At 36.9% G+C, this 17,672-nt stretch overlaps 1 protein-coding gene across 2 annotated transcripts in view; it reads left to right on the forward strand.

Moving 5' to 3' along the window:
• The window catches only part of Impg1 (interphotoreceptor matrix proteoglycan 1), a 134,249-nt gene that overhangs the window by 60,920 nt on the left and 55,657 nt on the right, over positions 1-17,672 (forward strand). The window lies entirely within an intron of this gene.

Raw genomic sequence — 17,672 nt, forward strand, 5'->3', positions numbered from 1 at the left:
GACCAAGTCATCTTCCCTCCAAGAGAAGATTTGTTCTCACCAGCACTTCAAACAGAAGAGCTGTCCAATGAACTGGCTTCTGAGGAGCAGGATACCCAGTGCCCTCTCTCAGCCCTAGTTCCCATCCCACAGTGAGTACTGACAGCCCTTTCCTGACAGATCTGGTGAAGGAAGCTGAAACCAAAGCATCACCAACTGCTCCCCACTCAGAACAGCAATCTCTTTTGGCTTTGAAATTGAGTAGTCAGGACAAGGTAGGTTACAAGGCCCAGGTTCATGATGCAGGCTATGGCAGCAGAGGATTGGGCCCTTATTTTCAGTATATTGTTCAATGTGCCATAAACAAATGGGCCATTTATGCTAAACAACAAATAAGAAAGTTGATACTCACAAGTCCTCTAGATTCACTTTTGAATTTCCAAGAACTTCAAAAGGCAATAGGATCAAACTTTCCTACTTAAAAAGAAATCTTCAGCAATATGTAAAGACCTTGGAGAAAGGGACTGAAATATCTGCATAAGAATCTTTTTCAGTTTAATAAGTAGATGATTTAGTGCTCCAAGAACCCTTATTCTTTCCATTTTATAGTGGTCTTTGGTAAAACTACAGGTGAAAATTTCTTTTAAGAAATATAGGTCCCAGGATACAGGCCTGATAAGGATGCACTGTGATTCTAAGTGTGAATACCAGAAGAGATTTGTTATGTCTGGTCTTTGTTGTTGTTGTTGTTGTTGTTACTGGTGATTTAACCCAGGGGTGTTTTATCACTGAGCCACATCCTCAACTCTTTTTATTTTTATTTTGAGACAGAGTCTCACTAACTTGCTTAGAGCTCACTATGTTGTTGAGGCCAGCCTTGAATTTGCGTTCCCCCGTCTCAGCCTTCCAAATCTCTGGGATTATAGGCATGCACCACCACTCCCAGCCAGTGACTGGTATTTTTAACAGGAGCATTACTGTTTTCATTAGGGCATTCTTTGAAAAATTCTACATCAATCTTATTTTCCTCATAAATGTTGTATGAAATTGATATGCAATTTTATAGAATACAGGTTTTTTCAGGAATGCTTATATGTACTGATAGAAGAATCATCTATACAATTGGATTTGTTTTACTAGATCAATAACAAATAATGCAATACAGTTATGTATTGCTGTGTTACATCATTTCTAAAATGAATGATTCAATATGGCCACTTATTTTTCCTTTAAATCTGAAATTTTGGCAGGGATCAGTGAGGGCAGCTCTTCTCTGCTCCATGTGTGCCAGCAGAATATCTCAATTGGTGTTGAAGATCTATTTTCAAGATGGATCACACACTTGGCTAGCAAATCAGTTCTCAACCAGAGCTATTGGCTAGAGCCTCATTTGTTTTCTATAAGGCTTCTCCATGGGGCAGCTTGGGCTTCCTCATAGCATAGCAGCCAGGTTGAAATAGCCAGCATCCCATTCTCTTAAGGGCCCAGAAATAGCATCGTTTGCTCATATTTTGATGGCTAAGCAGCTGTAGAGAGCCCTTCTGTATTCAAAGATTAAAAAAACAAAATGGAACTTAGCTTTCAGTGGGACAAGTACTAAGGAATTTTTAGCCACTTATAATCAACCACAATCCACATCAACCATCCTGTTGACTTCCAAATCATTTGAGGGGTAGTTGGACACAATACAACACACTTTTTGGCCAAAGGATTGAAATTAAATGCTCACTAGATTCTTTGATTTAATTTTAATATCATAAAATCCAATTATAAAATCAGCAATTCAAGCAGACCATTAAAAATTAGAGTGTATCAATGAAAAAAACATTAGTATATTTTCAAAATTGCTTTGCTATTCTTGCTTTATTTTCACATTCCTTCTATCCATGAATGCACCACAGAATACTAAAGCTAGAAGGAATCCCAGAGATACTTTGATTAAGCCACTGTGACTCAGATAAGAAAACCAAGACTAGAGATGTAAAGTCACTTGCTCAAGCTCACCCCAGAGATGATCATAGAACCAAGTCCATCATTCAAGTTTTCTCCACTTATTATTACCATAGTTGGTTTAAGCATCCCCAACCTTTAAAGAAATAAAGTTAAACTTGCTATAGCCTCTTCTTTATTTCAGTCCTTTGCCAATATTTTGAAATGTTCCAGGTTTCTGAGTCTTTACTATCTCACCTCCTAGTCACAATCAGGTTTTGCCTCTAACCCACATGTTACAGACACTCAACTACATAAAAGTTGCAGATAACTTCCTAACTGATAAATTAGCAGCATCATTTCAATCTTCACTTTATGTGACATTTCTGTCATGTGGCTCTTGTTGACTGTTTCTTTCTTGAAATTCCTTCTTCATTTGGTTTACACAAAATGATTACTTCATTCTTCTTCTACTCCCTACTCCTTGTTCTCCATCTCTTGCACTTGGACTTGTTTTACATATTTTTATGTGTATACTAAAAATCTGTTTCATTTAAAAAATGTTGTGGCATTTTGCAGACATGCATGGAGTATAAGATTCATTTTAAAGAATCAAAAGAATAATGGAAGAGAACTAAGATGAGTCTATTGGTGACAGTGAAATATTTTGGAAGCTGATGTGGGGTTAGTTGCATAGCATTGTGAATATACTAAATATCACTGGATCATTTACTTTTGAATGGTTGACTTTGGGGATGGGGGTGTAACTCAGTAGTAGAGCACTTGCTTTGCATAAGCAAGATTCTTGGTTCAATCCCCAGAGCCTACAGATACCCAAAACACCACAAATAATAATAATAATAATAATAATAATAGCAATAAGAAGAAATAAAAATAAAACAACTGATTTTATATTGTGAGAGTTTCACCTCAATAATTTTTTTTCAAGAAATCAGATCATCATATAGAAAAAACTATATAAAAAATGAATATCATAAAGTTATATAACAGCTTCAGGTGGTTCATGAATTTGGCTCTGAGCTTCTGAGCAGGCTGTGCAAGAGGGAAAACACCATCAGTCATGTAATTTAGATCTGCATGTTTACAGCATGGAAATTACTTAGAAGAAAAATTACTCTTTTGGTTCCGTAGCAGGAAGATGTTCTGGATTATGATTGAACCAGGTCCTGTCTGCATCAGCCTCCCCACTGTGTAAAATCAGTGTCAAGCATTTCCTTTGAGGCCCCCACTGGAGATATGCAATAAATACCAAAGCCCACATCATTACAGCAGATCTAAGAGAGGTGGAGTTCTGACAGCCCACCTACATAGAACTGATTTGAGAGTAATTAAAGGAATGGATTGCTGCATAACCTTTAGGCAATGCTCTGTAAGTAAAAATTATATCTCATAACTGAGCTTTTGGTTATTATTGAGCAAAAAGAGTTCTATTTGCTGACGTGGGCCTAGGGTGCAAATATTCTATGTTGCCAATTAAGGAGAGATCCATATGCTTTCATAATCAGCCCAGCTAGGAATAAAAATGCCATATCCTAATGAAAAATGGAGACCTAATCAGGAAATTTTCCTGATTTTTTTTAAATCCCACTTTTATTCTATGAAGAGCAAAACAAAGAGTACCCTAAAAAAGAATCAAGGCTTTCTTCCCTCATAAGCAATTCTGGATCTCTCCCATGCATAGGTAAAATGAGAATTAGGACTCCAAAGTTCTGCACCATGATATTACTAAGATAATTTTACCCTCGAAAATTTCTAAAGGTTTGTGTCACAAATGTCCACCAAGCCATTAGAATTTCGGTAAAACACTCCTATAAATCTTTCAATTTAAGCAGTTTAATTTAGTAATTAATTCTCTGAGAAAAAATTATTCGCAAAATATGCCTCTAGAACACCAAATGTATTGGTATGTTGTATTAACTGTGAGGTCTTCTAGTATTAATATTTTTTTAAGAGAGTTGACCCCAAGCAATTCATTCTTGCAGAGCCAGTTATCTGTTAAGATTACTTATAATTCATGAAAGTCAGAGTTATGAACATGTAGAAGAAATTCAACATCTTGTCCTCTGCACAACATGCATCCAGCTCATTCAAAAACAGCATCCAATCATGCAGGTAGAAATTGTTTTGTGGATTGGTTTGGCTTAACTGTGTGTAGGCAGCAATGCATTCCTGGTTTTGCTCATTAGAATGATCATCTGTTCTAATAACAGAAGGTATTTAGTGTAATTTTCCAAATTACAGACATTTTTCACTTATAAGACATTTCATTTAAAATACATTCAGGTTTCTTAATAATTTGCAATATTTTAAGTGAAGAAGCAAACTTTAGGCAGAGGTATTGTCCTTTAGGACATTTTGTTGTCTTTCATTTCCTATATGGGTAATATGTTAAAATCAGTACACATTTTCAACTCCTGTTATTCTCTCAGCCTTTGACTTCATCAAAACGAGTCAGTGAGATGGGAGCCAAGTTGAATGACCTCAGTATAGAACCTGAATGTTAATGTTCCATAAGGTCAAGGACTGTGGTCTGTTTATTCAGTACTATCTTTTCAGAGCCTATCCAGATGCCCAGCATGAACTAGACAGAAAATTAATATATGTTGAGTGAACTAAGGAAGTAAGTAAATGAATGTGTATTATAATACCTTCATAAAAGTCAGAATTGATGGAAACAATCTATTTTCCTTTTTAATATTTCTACTAAGAAGCTCAGAGCCAAATCAATGGTCCAGAAACAGCATTCTGCTGTTAGTTCTGATCAGACCACTCATCATTGCCAAAATATGTCATCCATTGTCATGTATTTTCACCTTTATGCAGTTTAGTTTTTCTGGTGCCTATAAAAAAGGAATAAGAACATGTCCTTTCACTTCAGCAAAATTCAGCCCTGGAGCATCTTCCAGGATGACCTCCAATCATACTTTAAGTTCCAGTTAGCCTGCCACCTTTTGGGAAGCTTTCCCCAACTGCTCCCTTAAAAGGATCCATAAATACCATCTGTTCCCTTGTTCCATAGCAAAAAGACTGCATACTTCCATCGAACATTTACCACATAATATTGAAATTATTGCTGTGTGTGTCTGGGATCTCTCCCAGGCTGAATATTGCTGAAGTGGAAGGACATGTTCTTATTCCTTTTTTAAAACTTCTGTGTCTGGCACATCATCATAGTTTCATAACTCTTTGTCTCTGCTGTCTTACGCAGCCCATCGGTGCTATCAGTCTCAGACAGTACACTCCTGGAGGGTAAGTTCCCTCCCTGGGTGAGTCCCCAGGGAACTCCACAGACATTCTTACATGTGGGGCCAGGTTCCTTATGGTAAATACTTTGATCAAAATGAAGGTGCTGAAGAACTTTAGTCAGCTCCACCTTGAATGATATGACAACTACCATGCTGATTAATGTAAATGTAGGCAAGAAGTGAAAGGAATTTGCAATAAGCCGCTCTCCTCGCCAAAAAAGGGAGAAAAATGTACATATCCTAACTCTCAGTCAGGAAGCCTGGCAAAGAAGTTATTTAAATTATTCTACTTTAAAAAGAAAAAATAATAGACTTTCAAAATATTTATTTTTAAAAAATGAAATTTCAGCCATTGTGGTATTTTTGCTTTTTCGCTGTCAGAAAGTAAGGTTTTCTGAGCATGAGTACACTATAAATTTTCTTCTGAGGCTAGGGGTATAGCTTGGTGGTAGAGTGTATATTTATCATGCTAAAAGACCTGGGCTCAATTCCCAGCACCAAAACACAAAAACACTGCTCTGTGAGGTCTGTGAGGGAAATGTCACCTAAAGGAAGGAAAGAATAGCCACCCAGCAAAGACTCAAAAACAGTCTTCACAATGCCCAGGGAAAGATGGGAGTAAGTTGAAGTTCTTCTGGCTCTCAAATTTGGTACTTCTAAATTTAACTTAGATATTGGGTAAATTAGTACTGTCCCTCAAGATTTCAGGCTGGGAAATTTAATGACCAGCATGCCCCATATTTTGGCATTTCCCAAGAAAATTCTTGTTCTGGCCTTCTACTCTCCACTGAATTGATAATCATTCTGCTTCTCTGCCTGAATCTATTCTTTCTTTCTCCTCCTTCTCCCTCTTCTGGAGGCTAATGGCCTAGATTTCCATGATAACCCCTCATCCCCATTCATATATGATATCTCTGTGAGTAGACTATATTTTAGTGCAGTTGGGGTGATGAGCAAAGAAGGAAGTCACCATGCAGCATCACTCAATAGTAACCTCAAATTAGAGAGACATCTCTGTCTTAACATGTCAATTACACCCTCCACTGGAGACATTCTGCTGGTCATTTCTGCTACACCATGCTGTCAAGTAATGATTCCCCCAAATTTCTCTTCATGATCACCCTTTTCCCAGGCTACTCCCAATTCCCTCCCCAAATATGGTCCAATTTTTATGCAAAGTAGTCATTTGTTGAACTTCTTTCAATATTTCTCGAAGCAGCTAGAGGCAGATGCGCATAGAAATTGATCTTTCTCTTCCTTCCATACTGATACTACTTTACGTGAACACACTCATATAAATAATCAAACAGTTTCCAGAAATTCTTGGCAGCTTCATCTCACCTTGATGCCAAAATTTCTACTTCTTTTCTTTCCTCAAGATAATTATTTCTCCTCCTTTATATCACATAACACAATTCTCTGGTTTTGCATCATATGGCACTTGTGCCCAATAATTTTCCAGGGGTCCCATGTAAATTAGGAATCTATCTATCACAGATGAATTCCAGAAATCTGTAGGTCATAGACACAAGAATTCTTCATGTTCCAGTAGACCACAGAGGATCAAAGATTTTAGTGAATTCCCTTAATTAGTACTATCTCTCTGGGATGCTATGCTCAATCATTTATTCATACAACAAATATTTACCTTGTACTTATTAGGCACAGAGGATAATACGGTGAACAAAGAAAATGCTCTCCATGATTGTCATAGTTTGGGTTTTTCCAAAACAAAGACTCTGTGACAAGGATTCGATTACAAAGAATTTATCTCAGAGGAGAGCACAAGAAACCAGTAAAGGAATGGAGAAGTAAAGCAGAAAAAAAGAAGGAAATCAATATCACTAGTATTCCTGTAACCACTAGAGCTTAAATGGTAGGCTGGTGGTATGCTGGTAAATGTTTAACAGCCAATGGGGGGGTGTAATATGTATGCTTATAGATTTACTATAAAATCTTGCAAATAACACACAATTTACAAATAATAAAATATATTATATTCCTTAGTAACATTTAACCTGAGATCTGAATGATAGGAAGGTAAAAGAAAAATTTAAGGAATGGTGGATAGTGTTTAGGACAGCTGGAAGTGGTATGACATACTGAAGGAAAATGGAGAAAACCAGGCTACTAGAAGGAATTAGAAAATGATGAAACTGGAAATGTAGAGCTTTATGAGCCTTGTTAAGAATCATTAAATGATTTTAATCAAAAGAATGACACAAAAAATTTGAGTTTAAGTCTTCTGACTGCACTGTGGAGAAGTGGCTAGAGGTAGGCAAGTACAAGGGATCAATGAAAGGATTTTTAACAGGAATCCAGGCTAGAAATGCTGAAGTAGATTAATTTGAGTGGTATTTATGAGATCAGACCAAGATGGAGAACTCTGAAGCCTTGAATGGATTCGTCAAAACCTTCTGGCCTGAGGGAAGTACACAACATGTTACAGGCTCATTAGTAAGAATGGCAAAGTGTATCTCAGCCTCTAGAGCAGACGCAGGATTGGGCTGAGTGGTGATTTCACACATTCTTTCCTGTTTCCTCTTGATAGTCAGGTGACTGGTGAGCACAAGGCAGGAGATGCTTTAATGTTTCTCAGTACTTTGAGATCCTTGACATAGTCACTAGTATCATTCCATGCAATTTTGTTGGTTCAGGTTTATATAAAAGAGAAAGACTGATAACTATCCATGAGAGTAATATTTTTGACTGATCTAGCCACTATTTGAAAGAGAAAACATATAACTAAGTGCAGGATACTAAAAAGGTAAACAGAAAGTCTCCTGGAGATTCATAATTTCTCTTCACAAACTTCTTTTGGACTCTCTTACCAGGATTTCTTTAAATTTATAGATCTGGTAGGGCTGCTTTCTCCTCCTGTATATGATGATTTAGTGGCTCTATTCAATGATCCAGTGAGGGTTTTTTTATTTTGTTTTTTCCTCCAGTTTTTTTTCTTTTAGTTTTGGATGTCAGTCATATTTTTTACTTTTAGTTTAGCATCTTCAATCCATCTCTTCTCATTTCTTGAGTGACCGCTATCACATGGCAGGAATTGTATTTGTATCTTACTAACACTAGCTGAATGCTCACACCTCATCAGTGCCAGGAAACCAGTATGTGACAGCTCTGGGCTCAGCTAGGCAAGAGGCATATGCCACATCACCAAGCTGTGCAGCCCTCTCACAGATTATCTGGAAGCTAGCTCAGTTGTTTCCTTTCACACTTAGTGGCACTAAAACAATCAGAATAAACCTCTTGAACTCTATTCCCTAGATCATCCCTCTGTGATAAACAGCTCTAATGACAAGCACAACAACTAAAATGCAGAAACTCTTAAATGCATTTCAAAATTAAGCTATTATGACAATTTTTGCAGAAATCTTAAAAACATTTTACTCAGTTATTACATGTAGAAAATTAGGAAAGTTTTCCGGAAAAAAAAAAAAAGGTTACTGTAAGACTTAAGGAAAAACAATTAAGAAACATGGCATGGTGAAAATATTGAAGGAAATAAACTGCTGTTGCTATGGACTAAATTTTAGTTTGCATCCCCCCCAAAATTCATACTTTGAGTTTACTCCTCAGTGTGATGTTATTTGGGTGGGGTCTTTGGGAGGTAATTGGGTCATGAGAACAGAGCCCTTATAAGAAGAAACAGAACAGAGATGATATCTATCTCTTCCTCTCTTTCTTTGATAATGTTCATCTGCAAAACAGCAAGGATGCCCCTCACTGGACACTGAATTCACCAGTGCCATGATCTTTCTGACCTCCAAAGTTGTGATAAATGCATTTCTGTTATTTGAGCCAACTAGTCTATGCTATCCCATTAGGACAGGTTTCAAAGATACAGTCCCTTCTATAGAACAACAATACACAGTCATCTGTCTGTGAGGTTTCCAAGGCCTACATTTGAGAATCGATTAAAACTTTATGTTAGAGAACTCTTAATTATAATTATGCCAGAACTTCAACATGGTTGTTCAACAAGCCAAAGAAGGGCTCTGGACAGAAAAATCAAGGTTTTCCCTGAACCATGGTGTGCTTTCTACCTACTGCCTTTATTCAATACCTCACACTAGGAAGTAGTGAACAATGGAAGATTTTATGTATAAAAACAAAGAACTGTGTATGGGCTAAACATATGTCTATAACTGTGTAATATTAGAGGACAGGAAAGTCAGTGAGAAGCAGGGGCATCACAGACAGTCCTTGCATAGCTATAAGTAGGCCAGGATCTATGTGAGGTCCTTGCTGAAGAGAAGGGAGATGAACCTTGTTGCATGAGTTTCAAGAGCAAAGATGCAAAGAGTGCCGTTCATTTCAGAAAAGAATGCCGAGAAATAAGCAGGGAAGTAGTGTATCAGGCAGACTTTTAGAAGTTAGAGAAAGGATTTTGTTCTGTATTTTCAAAAACTAAATGGGGTTAATAAAAATGGGCTTTAAGAAAGTTAGTCTGACCACAGCATGAAAGTGAAAATAGGGCAGTAAGAGACTTTGTCCTGTACTTAGTGTGAACCTTTGAGGCAGAGATGAGAGTGGAGGCAAAGAAGAATAAAGAAAAGATACAAGATATTTTACTTAATAAGCATATTAAAATAAACCAGAGACTACTTTGAATAATGTTTAATGGAAGAAGAGAGGAGATCAAAGAGTCTGTATATCACCTGAAATTGAATACCCCGTGATCATCTGTGTTGTATACGAGACATATATATGTTGTATATGAGTAGATTTTTTTCCACCCTAAAGTTGAAAATCTAATAGAATCAATCAACAACATATTCTTTCACAAAGAGAGATGTATTTTAAAGTTTTGACTCACACGACTGTGGAGAGTGGTAAATCCAAAATCTGCAAGGTTAGGTGGCAGAGACAAAGGGTAGTTCAAGTTTGAAGGCTATCTGCCAGCAGAATTCTCTGGGGAGATCCATCTTTTTCTATTAAGACCTTCAACTCAATTAGATAAGGCCCACCCACATTATAGAGAGTAATCTGCTTTCCCTCAAAGTCCACTAACTTAAATGTTAATCTCATCTTTCACGGAAACATCTAGAATGATATTTGTCCAAATAGCTGAATATCGTGGTCTAGACAAATTGACACATAAAATTAATCACCACAGTATGTCTTGAATGACCTCAGTATAGTAGATAAAAAACAGAAGCTGTTTTATATTTTACATCAGCAAAAAGATGATAAACCAGGACTAGAAGAGGCAAAATCAGGTAATAATTCAACAATTCATCTCATTCAAAGATGAAATATGTTTGCCTGATGAAATGCCCTTAGTCATAACAAATGACATGTTTGTCATTAGTGGCAACAGATAATCAGTATTTGTGGGCTTGGAAGAAGCTCGTAGTGGAAGAAAAAAGCACAGGAAAAAATTCACTCAACATGGAATAAGAGTAGAGAGAAGGTTGTCCAGGGGAAAACCATAAATAGAGGCACAGGGATGGCATACCATAGGTGGCCAAAGTGGCCCATCATCACTTCCATAGTTCATCTCCCCTTCTATCATTTCTCAAGTAAATGGGACATGCTGCAAGGATTTCTGCCTCATGTGTCCATATCTTGACCCACATGAGGTAACATCATAACTAGAGTGGGAAAGCAAGTGTTTCTGCCCGCTTTTTGCCTAATTTTATAGAGTGATAAATACCAATTAGGCAAATATTTTCAAGAGAGAGAGTAACCAGGAGATGACATGGCATCCTTGAGAACATAGAGCAGGATTGTTGCTTTGGGTCCTGTTGTGGAGAATTGCATTGCTTAAGGTACACAATATGATCCAATAAATCAGCACTTTAATCAAAGAAGTAGCTCTTGACTTGAGGAAAAGTGGCATCTTAACACTCCTGAGGTAGAAATGGCAAAAGCATTTTTAAATGGATTAAGGGGACATGGGTAAAATCCTCCATGTATGGTTTCATTTTTAAGTTTTAAGAAGGTGAAACTGCATTTCTAAAAGTATGAGTAGATTACAATTTTGAGATGTGGTCACTTTATAGAAGGGGCATCTACATGGGCAACTGAGCAACCTTCTGTAATATTCATGCACTTCTATTCAAAATGACAGGTAACACTGCCCATCTAACCTGAAAAATGTAAATGTCAGGAAAATGAAATCATTGTCTTTGAATAGCTTTTATTAATCTGAAGTAGAATTTAAGGTATTTTGACCCACTAAGTAAAATAAAAGATAAGAGGATTTGCAGTTTCTTCTACCTCAATTTTTCTTCCTTGGCAATGAATGCAATAGAAAAATAACAATTCTCCATTGCTAGCTGGCAAGCTGTCTGTATTGTCAGCTTAAGCAAAATCCTTTCCAGAGCACATATATTAGCTTTATGCTATTTGAAATGTTAAAACAAGTACTAATCCATAGAATTTTAGTAAAATGCTTACTAAATGTCATCCAACATCAGCATTTCTAAAACTTGCCAAGTTTCATTTATAGAGATACAGTAAATGAGAGCATTTGTAGAGAGGAAAATTAATAAATCTATTTTTAGAAGTACTGTTATGTATAAGCGTATATTTATGATTTTTTTCAGGGTTTTAATAAAAACTATATGGGTATACAACATGATTTTTAATATATGTATATATATTAAACTGATTACTATAGCATTTAATCTCTTTACGGAGTTACCTTTTGTGTATGGTAAGAACACAAAATCTTCATATATTTGGAGTTTAAGTAAAGTTATCTCTTTAGATTGGAGTCCCAACCCTATCTTCACTCTGCATGATGGCAAATTTCTCACTGATTTGGGGGCTTTATGTGAAGTTGGCAATACTTCAGACTCATCTATTTGTGACATTACTGAATGATCTTCCAGTTAATTTCTTCAATTTTGAAAGTCAGGGTATCTCCAGGGTGCTCCGCAAATTTTTTTTATTCATTCTAATGAGTTATACATGACAGAAGAATGCATTTTGATTCATTGTATACAAATAGAGCACAACTTTTCATTTCTCTGGTTGTACACAATGTAGAGTCGTACCATATATGCAGTCATACATGTACTTAGAGTAATGATATCCATGTAATTCCACCATCTTTCCTGCCCCCATGACCCCTTCCTTCCCTTCCCTCCCCTTTGCCCAATCCAAAGTTCCTCCAATTTTCCCACACTCACCCCCTCCACCACATTATAGATCAGCATCCACTTATCAGAGAGAACATTCGGCCTTTGGTTTTTTGGGATTGGCTTATTAACTAGCATGATATTCTTCAACTCCATCCGTTTATCTGCAAATGCCATAATTTTATTCTCTTCTAATGTTTAGTAATATTCCACTGTGTATATATACCACAGTTTCTTTATTCATTCATCTATGGAAGGGTGTCTATGTTGGTTCCACAGTTTAGCTATTGTGAACTGAGCTGCTATGAACATTGATGTGGCTGTTTCACTATAGTATGCTGATTTTAAGTCCTCTGGGTATAGAACAAGGAGTAGGATAGCTGGGTCAAATGGAGGTTCCATTCAAAGTTTTCTAAGAAATCTTCATACTGCTTTCCATAGTGGTTGCACCAATTTGCAATCCCACCAGCAATGTATGAGTGGTATTCAGCAAAGTATGTGCACCCTTTTGTTTTAAATTTGTGTTAAATTCAAATACAGGTAGTTGTCCATGATGTTTTACTATATTTAAGGAGCTCTGCAAGGAATGTTACAGCTTGGGGAACTGGGATGTGGAAAGGAAGAAGGAGGTCAGAGGAAGGAAAGTGAGATAGAAAGAATAAAGCTGAAATAACCTAAATGATCTTTCATTATGGGAAATATTGGTTACAGTTATATAATATGGAAGGTAGCAGAAGGGACATTGAACAAGGCTAGAGATCCTGGAAGTAGACCAGTAATGCCCAGTACCAACAGAGAATTACCCAAGATGGCTGGAAATACCTAGTCTGGAAACACAGGGACTTCCTGAGGGGGAGCTGGGGCTGCAAATTGGGCCTTTTCCTGGGAAAGCCCATTTAAAAGAATCACACTTCTTCCAGTACCTATGGTAGAAAGGAGCATTCACTAGCTGAGAAAAAGAGAAAACAAAATCAATTAAAGGAAGCAGCTGGACAAAACCACACTGGTACCCTGTTGTGTACCTGTAATTTACTAACTTTCCTATAAGCTTTACTCATGATCCCTATATGATTCTAGGAGAAAAAAAAAAAAAAAAAAAACAGGAAACTACTACTGCAGTACCTAAGCCTAGGCCTCCACTGCCTTGCCATACATTATCATCCATAGGTGTCCTTCGTTCCTGGCTAAAGACAAGCAAGGAAATGATTTTGAAAAAAAAAAATTTCCTGAGATTTAATGATATGTTAATAGTCTCATTTATGGAGCCATTTATTATTTATGAAAGATGTGAAAGTCTCTTGTTTCATTTGAATCATCTGAAGTTTTGTTTGTCTGCTTGTTTCGTCTTTGTTTTTATTTTTCAGTTTTTAGCCTTCACATATAAACTAATGTGTTTCTCCATTCATTTCTCCCTTGGGGAATCTCATTTTCCATCCTCATTGTTAACTTTCCCTGCTTTCTTCTGTGAGGATGGGCAAGATATCCAATTTGACATTTTATGCATTTTATAGCAATATCCCTGTAATGATATCTTTCAACTTTCATTATTGATAGCTACTTTGCTTGGTAAGGACAAATTATATTACAAGCTTCATTCTCCTCTACTCTAAGGCCATCTTCCTAATTTCAAACTTTCTTTGCAAACTCATGATCTGCAATAAGGTATCTTTATATGGATTCCCAACCAGATCTGAGCCTTCAACGACCTCACAACAAATAAAGGCCAATTTGCCCAGGATTTGATGGACCTGGAATTTTTTTCCCTCAGACTTTATTAAAATAATTATGAAGACCTTCAGTCCACAGTGAGATTTTTTTTCAACTCCTTAGAACCTTCCTGTTGTGAATTCCTGCACAGAATTATATGACCCTTGTTTTGCTTCTTCCTCTTCATCTAGTCTCAGTACAGCCTTGGTGCCTGTGTAACATGAAGCCTCACAGCAGGGCTAGGATGGGGGCCATAGGAATGACACACTAGCCTCAGGCACAAAAGTTAAAGGGCAGCTTAAAACTCAGTAATTAAGATAATATGTAAATATAATATTTCAAAAAACAAAAGCTATGCAATACAACTCATGATAAAGAAATCCATTTTTTAAATACAGATAGACTGTTGTTAGTTTTATAGCCTTGTATTATTGTGCAGCAGGAATAGTCATTTCCAATCTGCCCATGTTTCCTGACCTGCGAGGCCCTTCAGGCAGGTTTATGAGGGTTCACATGAGTGCAAACAGATTGGGCACCGTGGGGCTTCAAATATAGTCATCCTTTACAGTAGAGGTTTTATTAACTTTTTCTTTTAGGTTCAAAATCTAGAAGAATATTTTGATAAGTGTATACAGGGGTGCACATTTCCAATTTTGCCTCAGGATTCAGTACAGTTCACCACAAAGAGAACCAGGTCATGATCCCTAAACCACTTTCCAGGCTTTGTTCAGCTAGGCACCGGGTGAAGGAGTAGGAGGAATGGACCAATCCGGATGACAACAGAAACAATGTAGACAGGGGCTTATGAGGATAACAAGGATTTGCTGAAAATCACTAAGCCATTATTTCAGATGAGAAATGCATTAATTTTTTCATGTATTCACTGAAATATAAATACTTTTTCATCAGGGTTCTGGAATCAGCTTTCTATTTTCTCTTCCCTAATGACTCAACCAGACTATTTAAGATTGTAGTCTGATCTTATTCCACCTGAAAAATACTGGCTGCCTGTGCATATCCCCTGGATTAGCAGGTGATTCTTCCTCTCTCTGCCTTCTCACCATTGTCCCTCTGTCTCCTGGGCTCCTGGGCTCCCTGCCTGAGCCAGTATTTTAAAGTTCCTTTTGGTGAGTCAGTTCCTTTCCTTAGTTGACCCATGCCAATCAGAATCTAACCAAAAAGAAAAAAAAAAACCACTTTAAGCATCACTTGCCATCTTTCTAAGCCAAAAACAGTCAAATATCTCCGACTTCAAATTTCAAGCTATTATTCACAAGACAGGGAACTTAATGTGGGGAATGTGATACTTGGGTAAAGGGAGAATGGGGGAAGCCAAATGGGAATGAGGAGTTACCCAGGACACTTCTGCTCCCACAGGCTAGAGACAAAGGAAGAGGGGCCTTGCCAGAGGCCATGGGCCAGCTCACTTGAAGAAAGTGGAAAGCTTAGGTCACCTGTCCTATAGGAACTGGAGCCAGAGAGAACTGTTGCCAGAATAGCCACTTGGTAGGAATGGAGAAAATAGTCTCCACTTCTTCCTAACAAATGCACATCAGCTAAACCCAGCCAGAAACAAAACTGGACAGAAGGAAGCCTTTGAAATATAACCTACAGGAGTCCACACCCTATCCCTGCCTCTCTGAAATAGCATTCAGCAAAGGAAGGGCAAGGAATAACTCTGAGGTCCAGGATCAGATCAGAGTCAAGGGTCTCATCATCAAATAGCAACATAGCACATCTACCAGCATCATGTAACATCAGCTCAGAGCTCTTGCAATCTCATCACCTTATTTCAATATTGTGGGAGACACAAACATACATGGTCTTGTACTTCAAAACCATCCTATTATTTATACTTAATTAAAAGCAGGAGGCTCTCTCCAACTGTGTTTTAGTCAGCTTTTTTGCTGCTGTGACTAAAAGATCTGACCAGAACAATTTTAGGTAAGGAAAAGTTTATTTGAGGGCTCACAGTTTCAGAGGTTATAGTCCACAGAAGGCCTGCTTCATTCCTCAGGCAGAACATCATGGAGGGAGAGTGTGGCAAAGGGAAACAGCTCACATGATGATCAGAAAGCAGAGAGAGGGGCTCCATTTTCCAGATACAAAATATATACCCCATAGCCACGCCCCCAATGAAAAACTTCACTTCCTCCAGCCTCAACCTACCTGCCTCCAGTTACCACTCAGTTAATCCCATCAGAGATTAATTCACTGATTAGGTTACAGCTAATAACCCAAACATTTCTCCTCCAAATCTTGCATTGGCTCACAGGTGAGCTTTTGGAGGACACTTTACATACAAACCATAACACACTATAATCAGATAACCTAAAGTAACTAAATAATTGCTTATGTTTCCAAGGAAGTATTCCCTTGGACACACAAATCTATCAGTTTCAAAATAATAAATAGCATAATAACTTGGGATAGTTCCCATTTATAATGACATCTTGATGCAGTTATCCATTTTAGCTGCCCTTGAATAAAGCAGTATCACTCTTTTTTATGCCAACTCTTATCTATTTTCTTGTTTTTCTCTGCCCCAGAGACATTCTCTAGATGAATGAATGAATGAATGAATGAATGAATGATAAAATGGTTGGTAAGATAGGTGTAGAAAATATAGGGATGTTCCCCAGCTTTTCTTCAATGCTAATTGGAACTATAAACTGCTATGGTTGATGCAGAGCCATAGAAGAGAAATGTACATCTTCTTAATGTAATGTTTTATCTTCACATCACAGTTAAAATGTCAAAAGTAGGAAGGGTTGATTTGCTTAGAAAGATAGTTGTCATTAGAGCATACTTCATTGCTGGTGAGGAGAGTTGTTTGGATAAATCTTCTTTATTCAGATACTAAATAATAAACTGTTGCCTCAATCATTCAGTTTTCTTCGTCATGGTCACATTTCCTATGTGTTCAGCCTTTGTGGAATGCTATAAGCCCCCCCCCCAACACACACACACACAGAGATACAGTCATTATCCTAAAATATGTCCTTTAGAGCTGAACCTTTCTATGCCTTAATATTTATATGTAGTTAGCCTTTGATTTCTTCAATACAGCTCATTTCCAATAATAAATCTTGCAAATTCTTCAAAATATGCTATAAAATAAAAGCAGATTAAATACTATACTTTAAGCACAGTTGTCAATATCAAGGACATGAAATTAGTCAGGCTTCTAAGGCGCCAAGGGTAGTTAAAGTGTCTTTCGTAAATCACTTAGAAATGAGTACATGCTTAGAAATTTGAGTTTGAAATAGCTCCAATTGGAACTATTAAGGTTTCCCAAAAAATGTTTATGCTTCTAAGCTATCTTTTAAAAACAGAAATTTAGAACCAACCTCTTGCATTCTTCCCTTCTTGGTACATTATTCCTTCTACCTAGAATATGCTGTATGAGAGTAATATCTTCAAAATATGTATTTATAAAATATGTAACAACATATGTATATATGTATATTATATGTATGGCTCAGCATATATATGTATGGCTCAGCACATGTAAATTTATATATAAATATACATATAAGTTTATATATATTTATATATGTACATATGTATATTTATATAATTATACATATGCTGAGCCATACATATATAGATACATACATATATATATATAGATACACACATATTTGTGTGTGTATGTGTGTGTCTGTGAGTATATTTACAGAATCAACTT

The sequence above is a fragment of the Ictidomys tridecemlineatus genome, chromosome 8 (genome assembly GCF_052094955.1).
Source record: "Ictidomys tridecemlineatus isolate mIctTri1 chromosome 8, mIctTri1.hap1, whole genome shotgun sequence".
NCBI lineage: Eukaryota > Metazoa > Chordata > Mammalia > Rodentia > Sciuridae > Ictidomys > Ictidomys tridecemlineatus.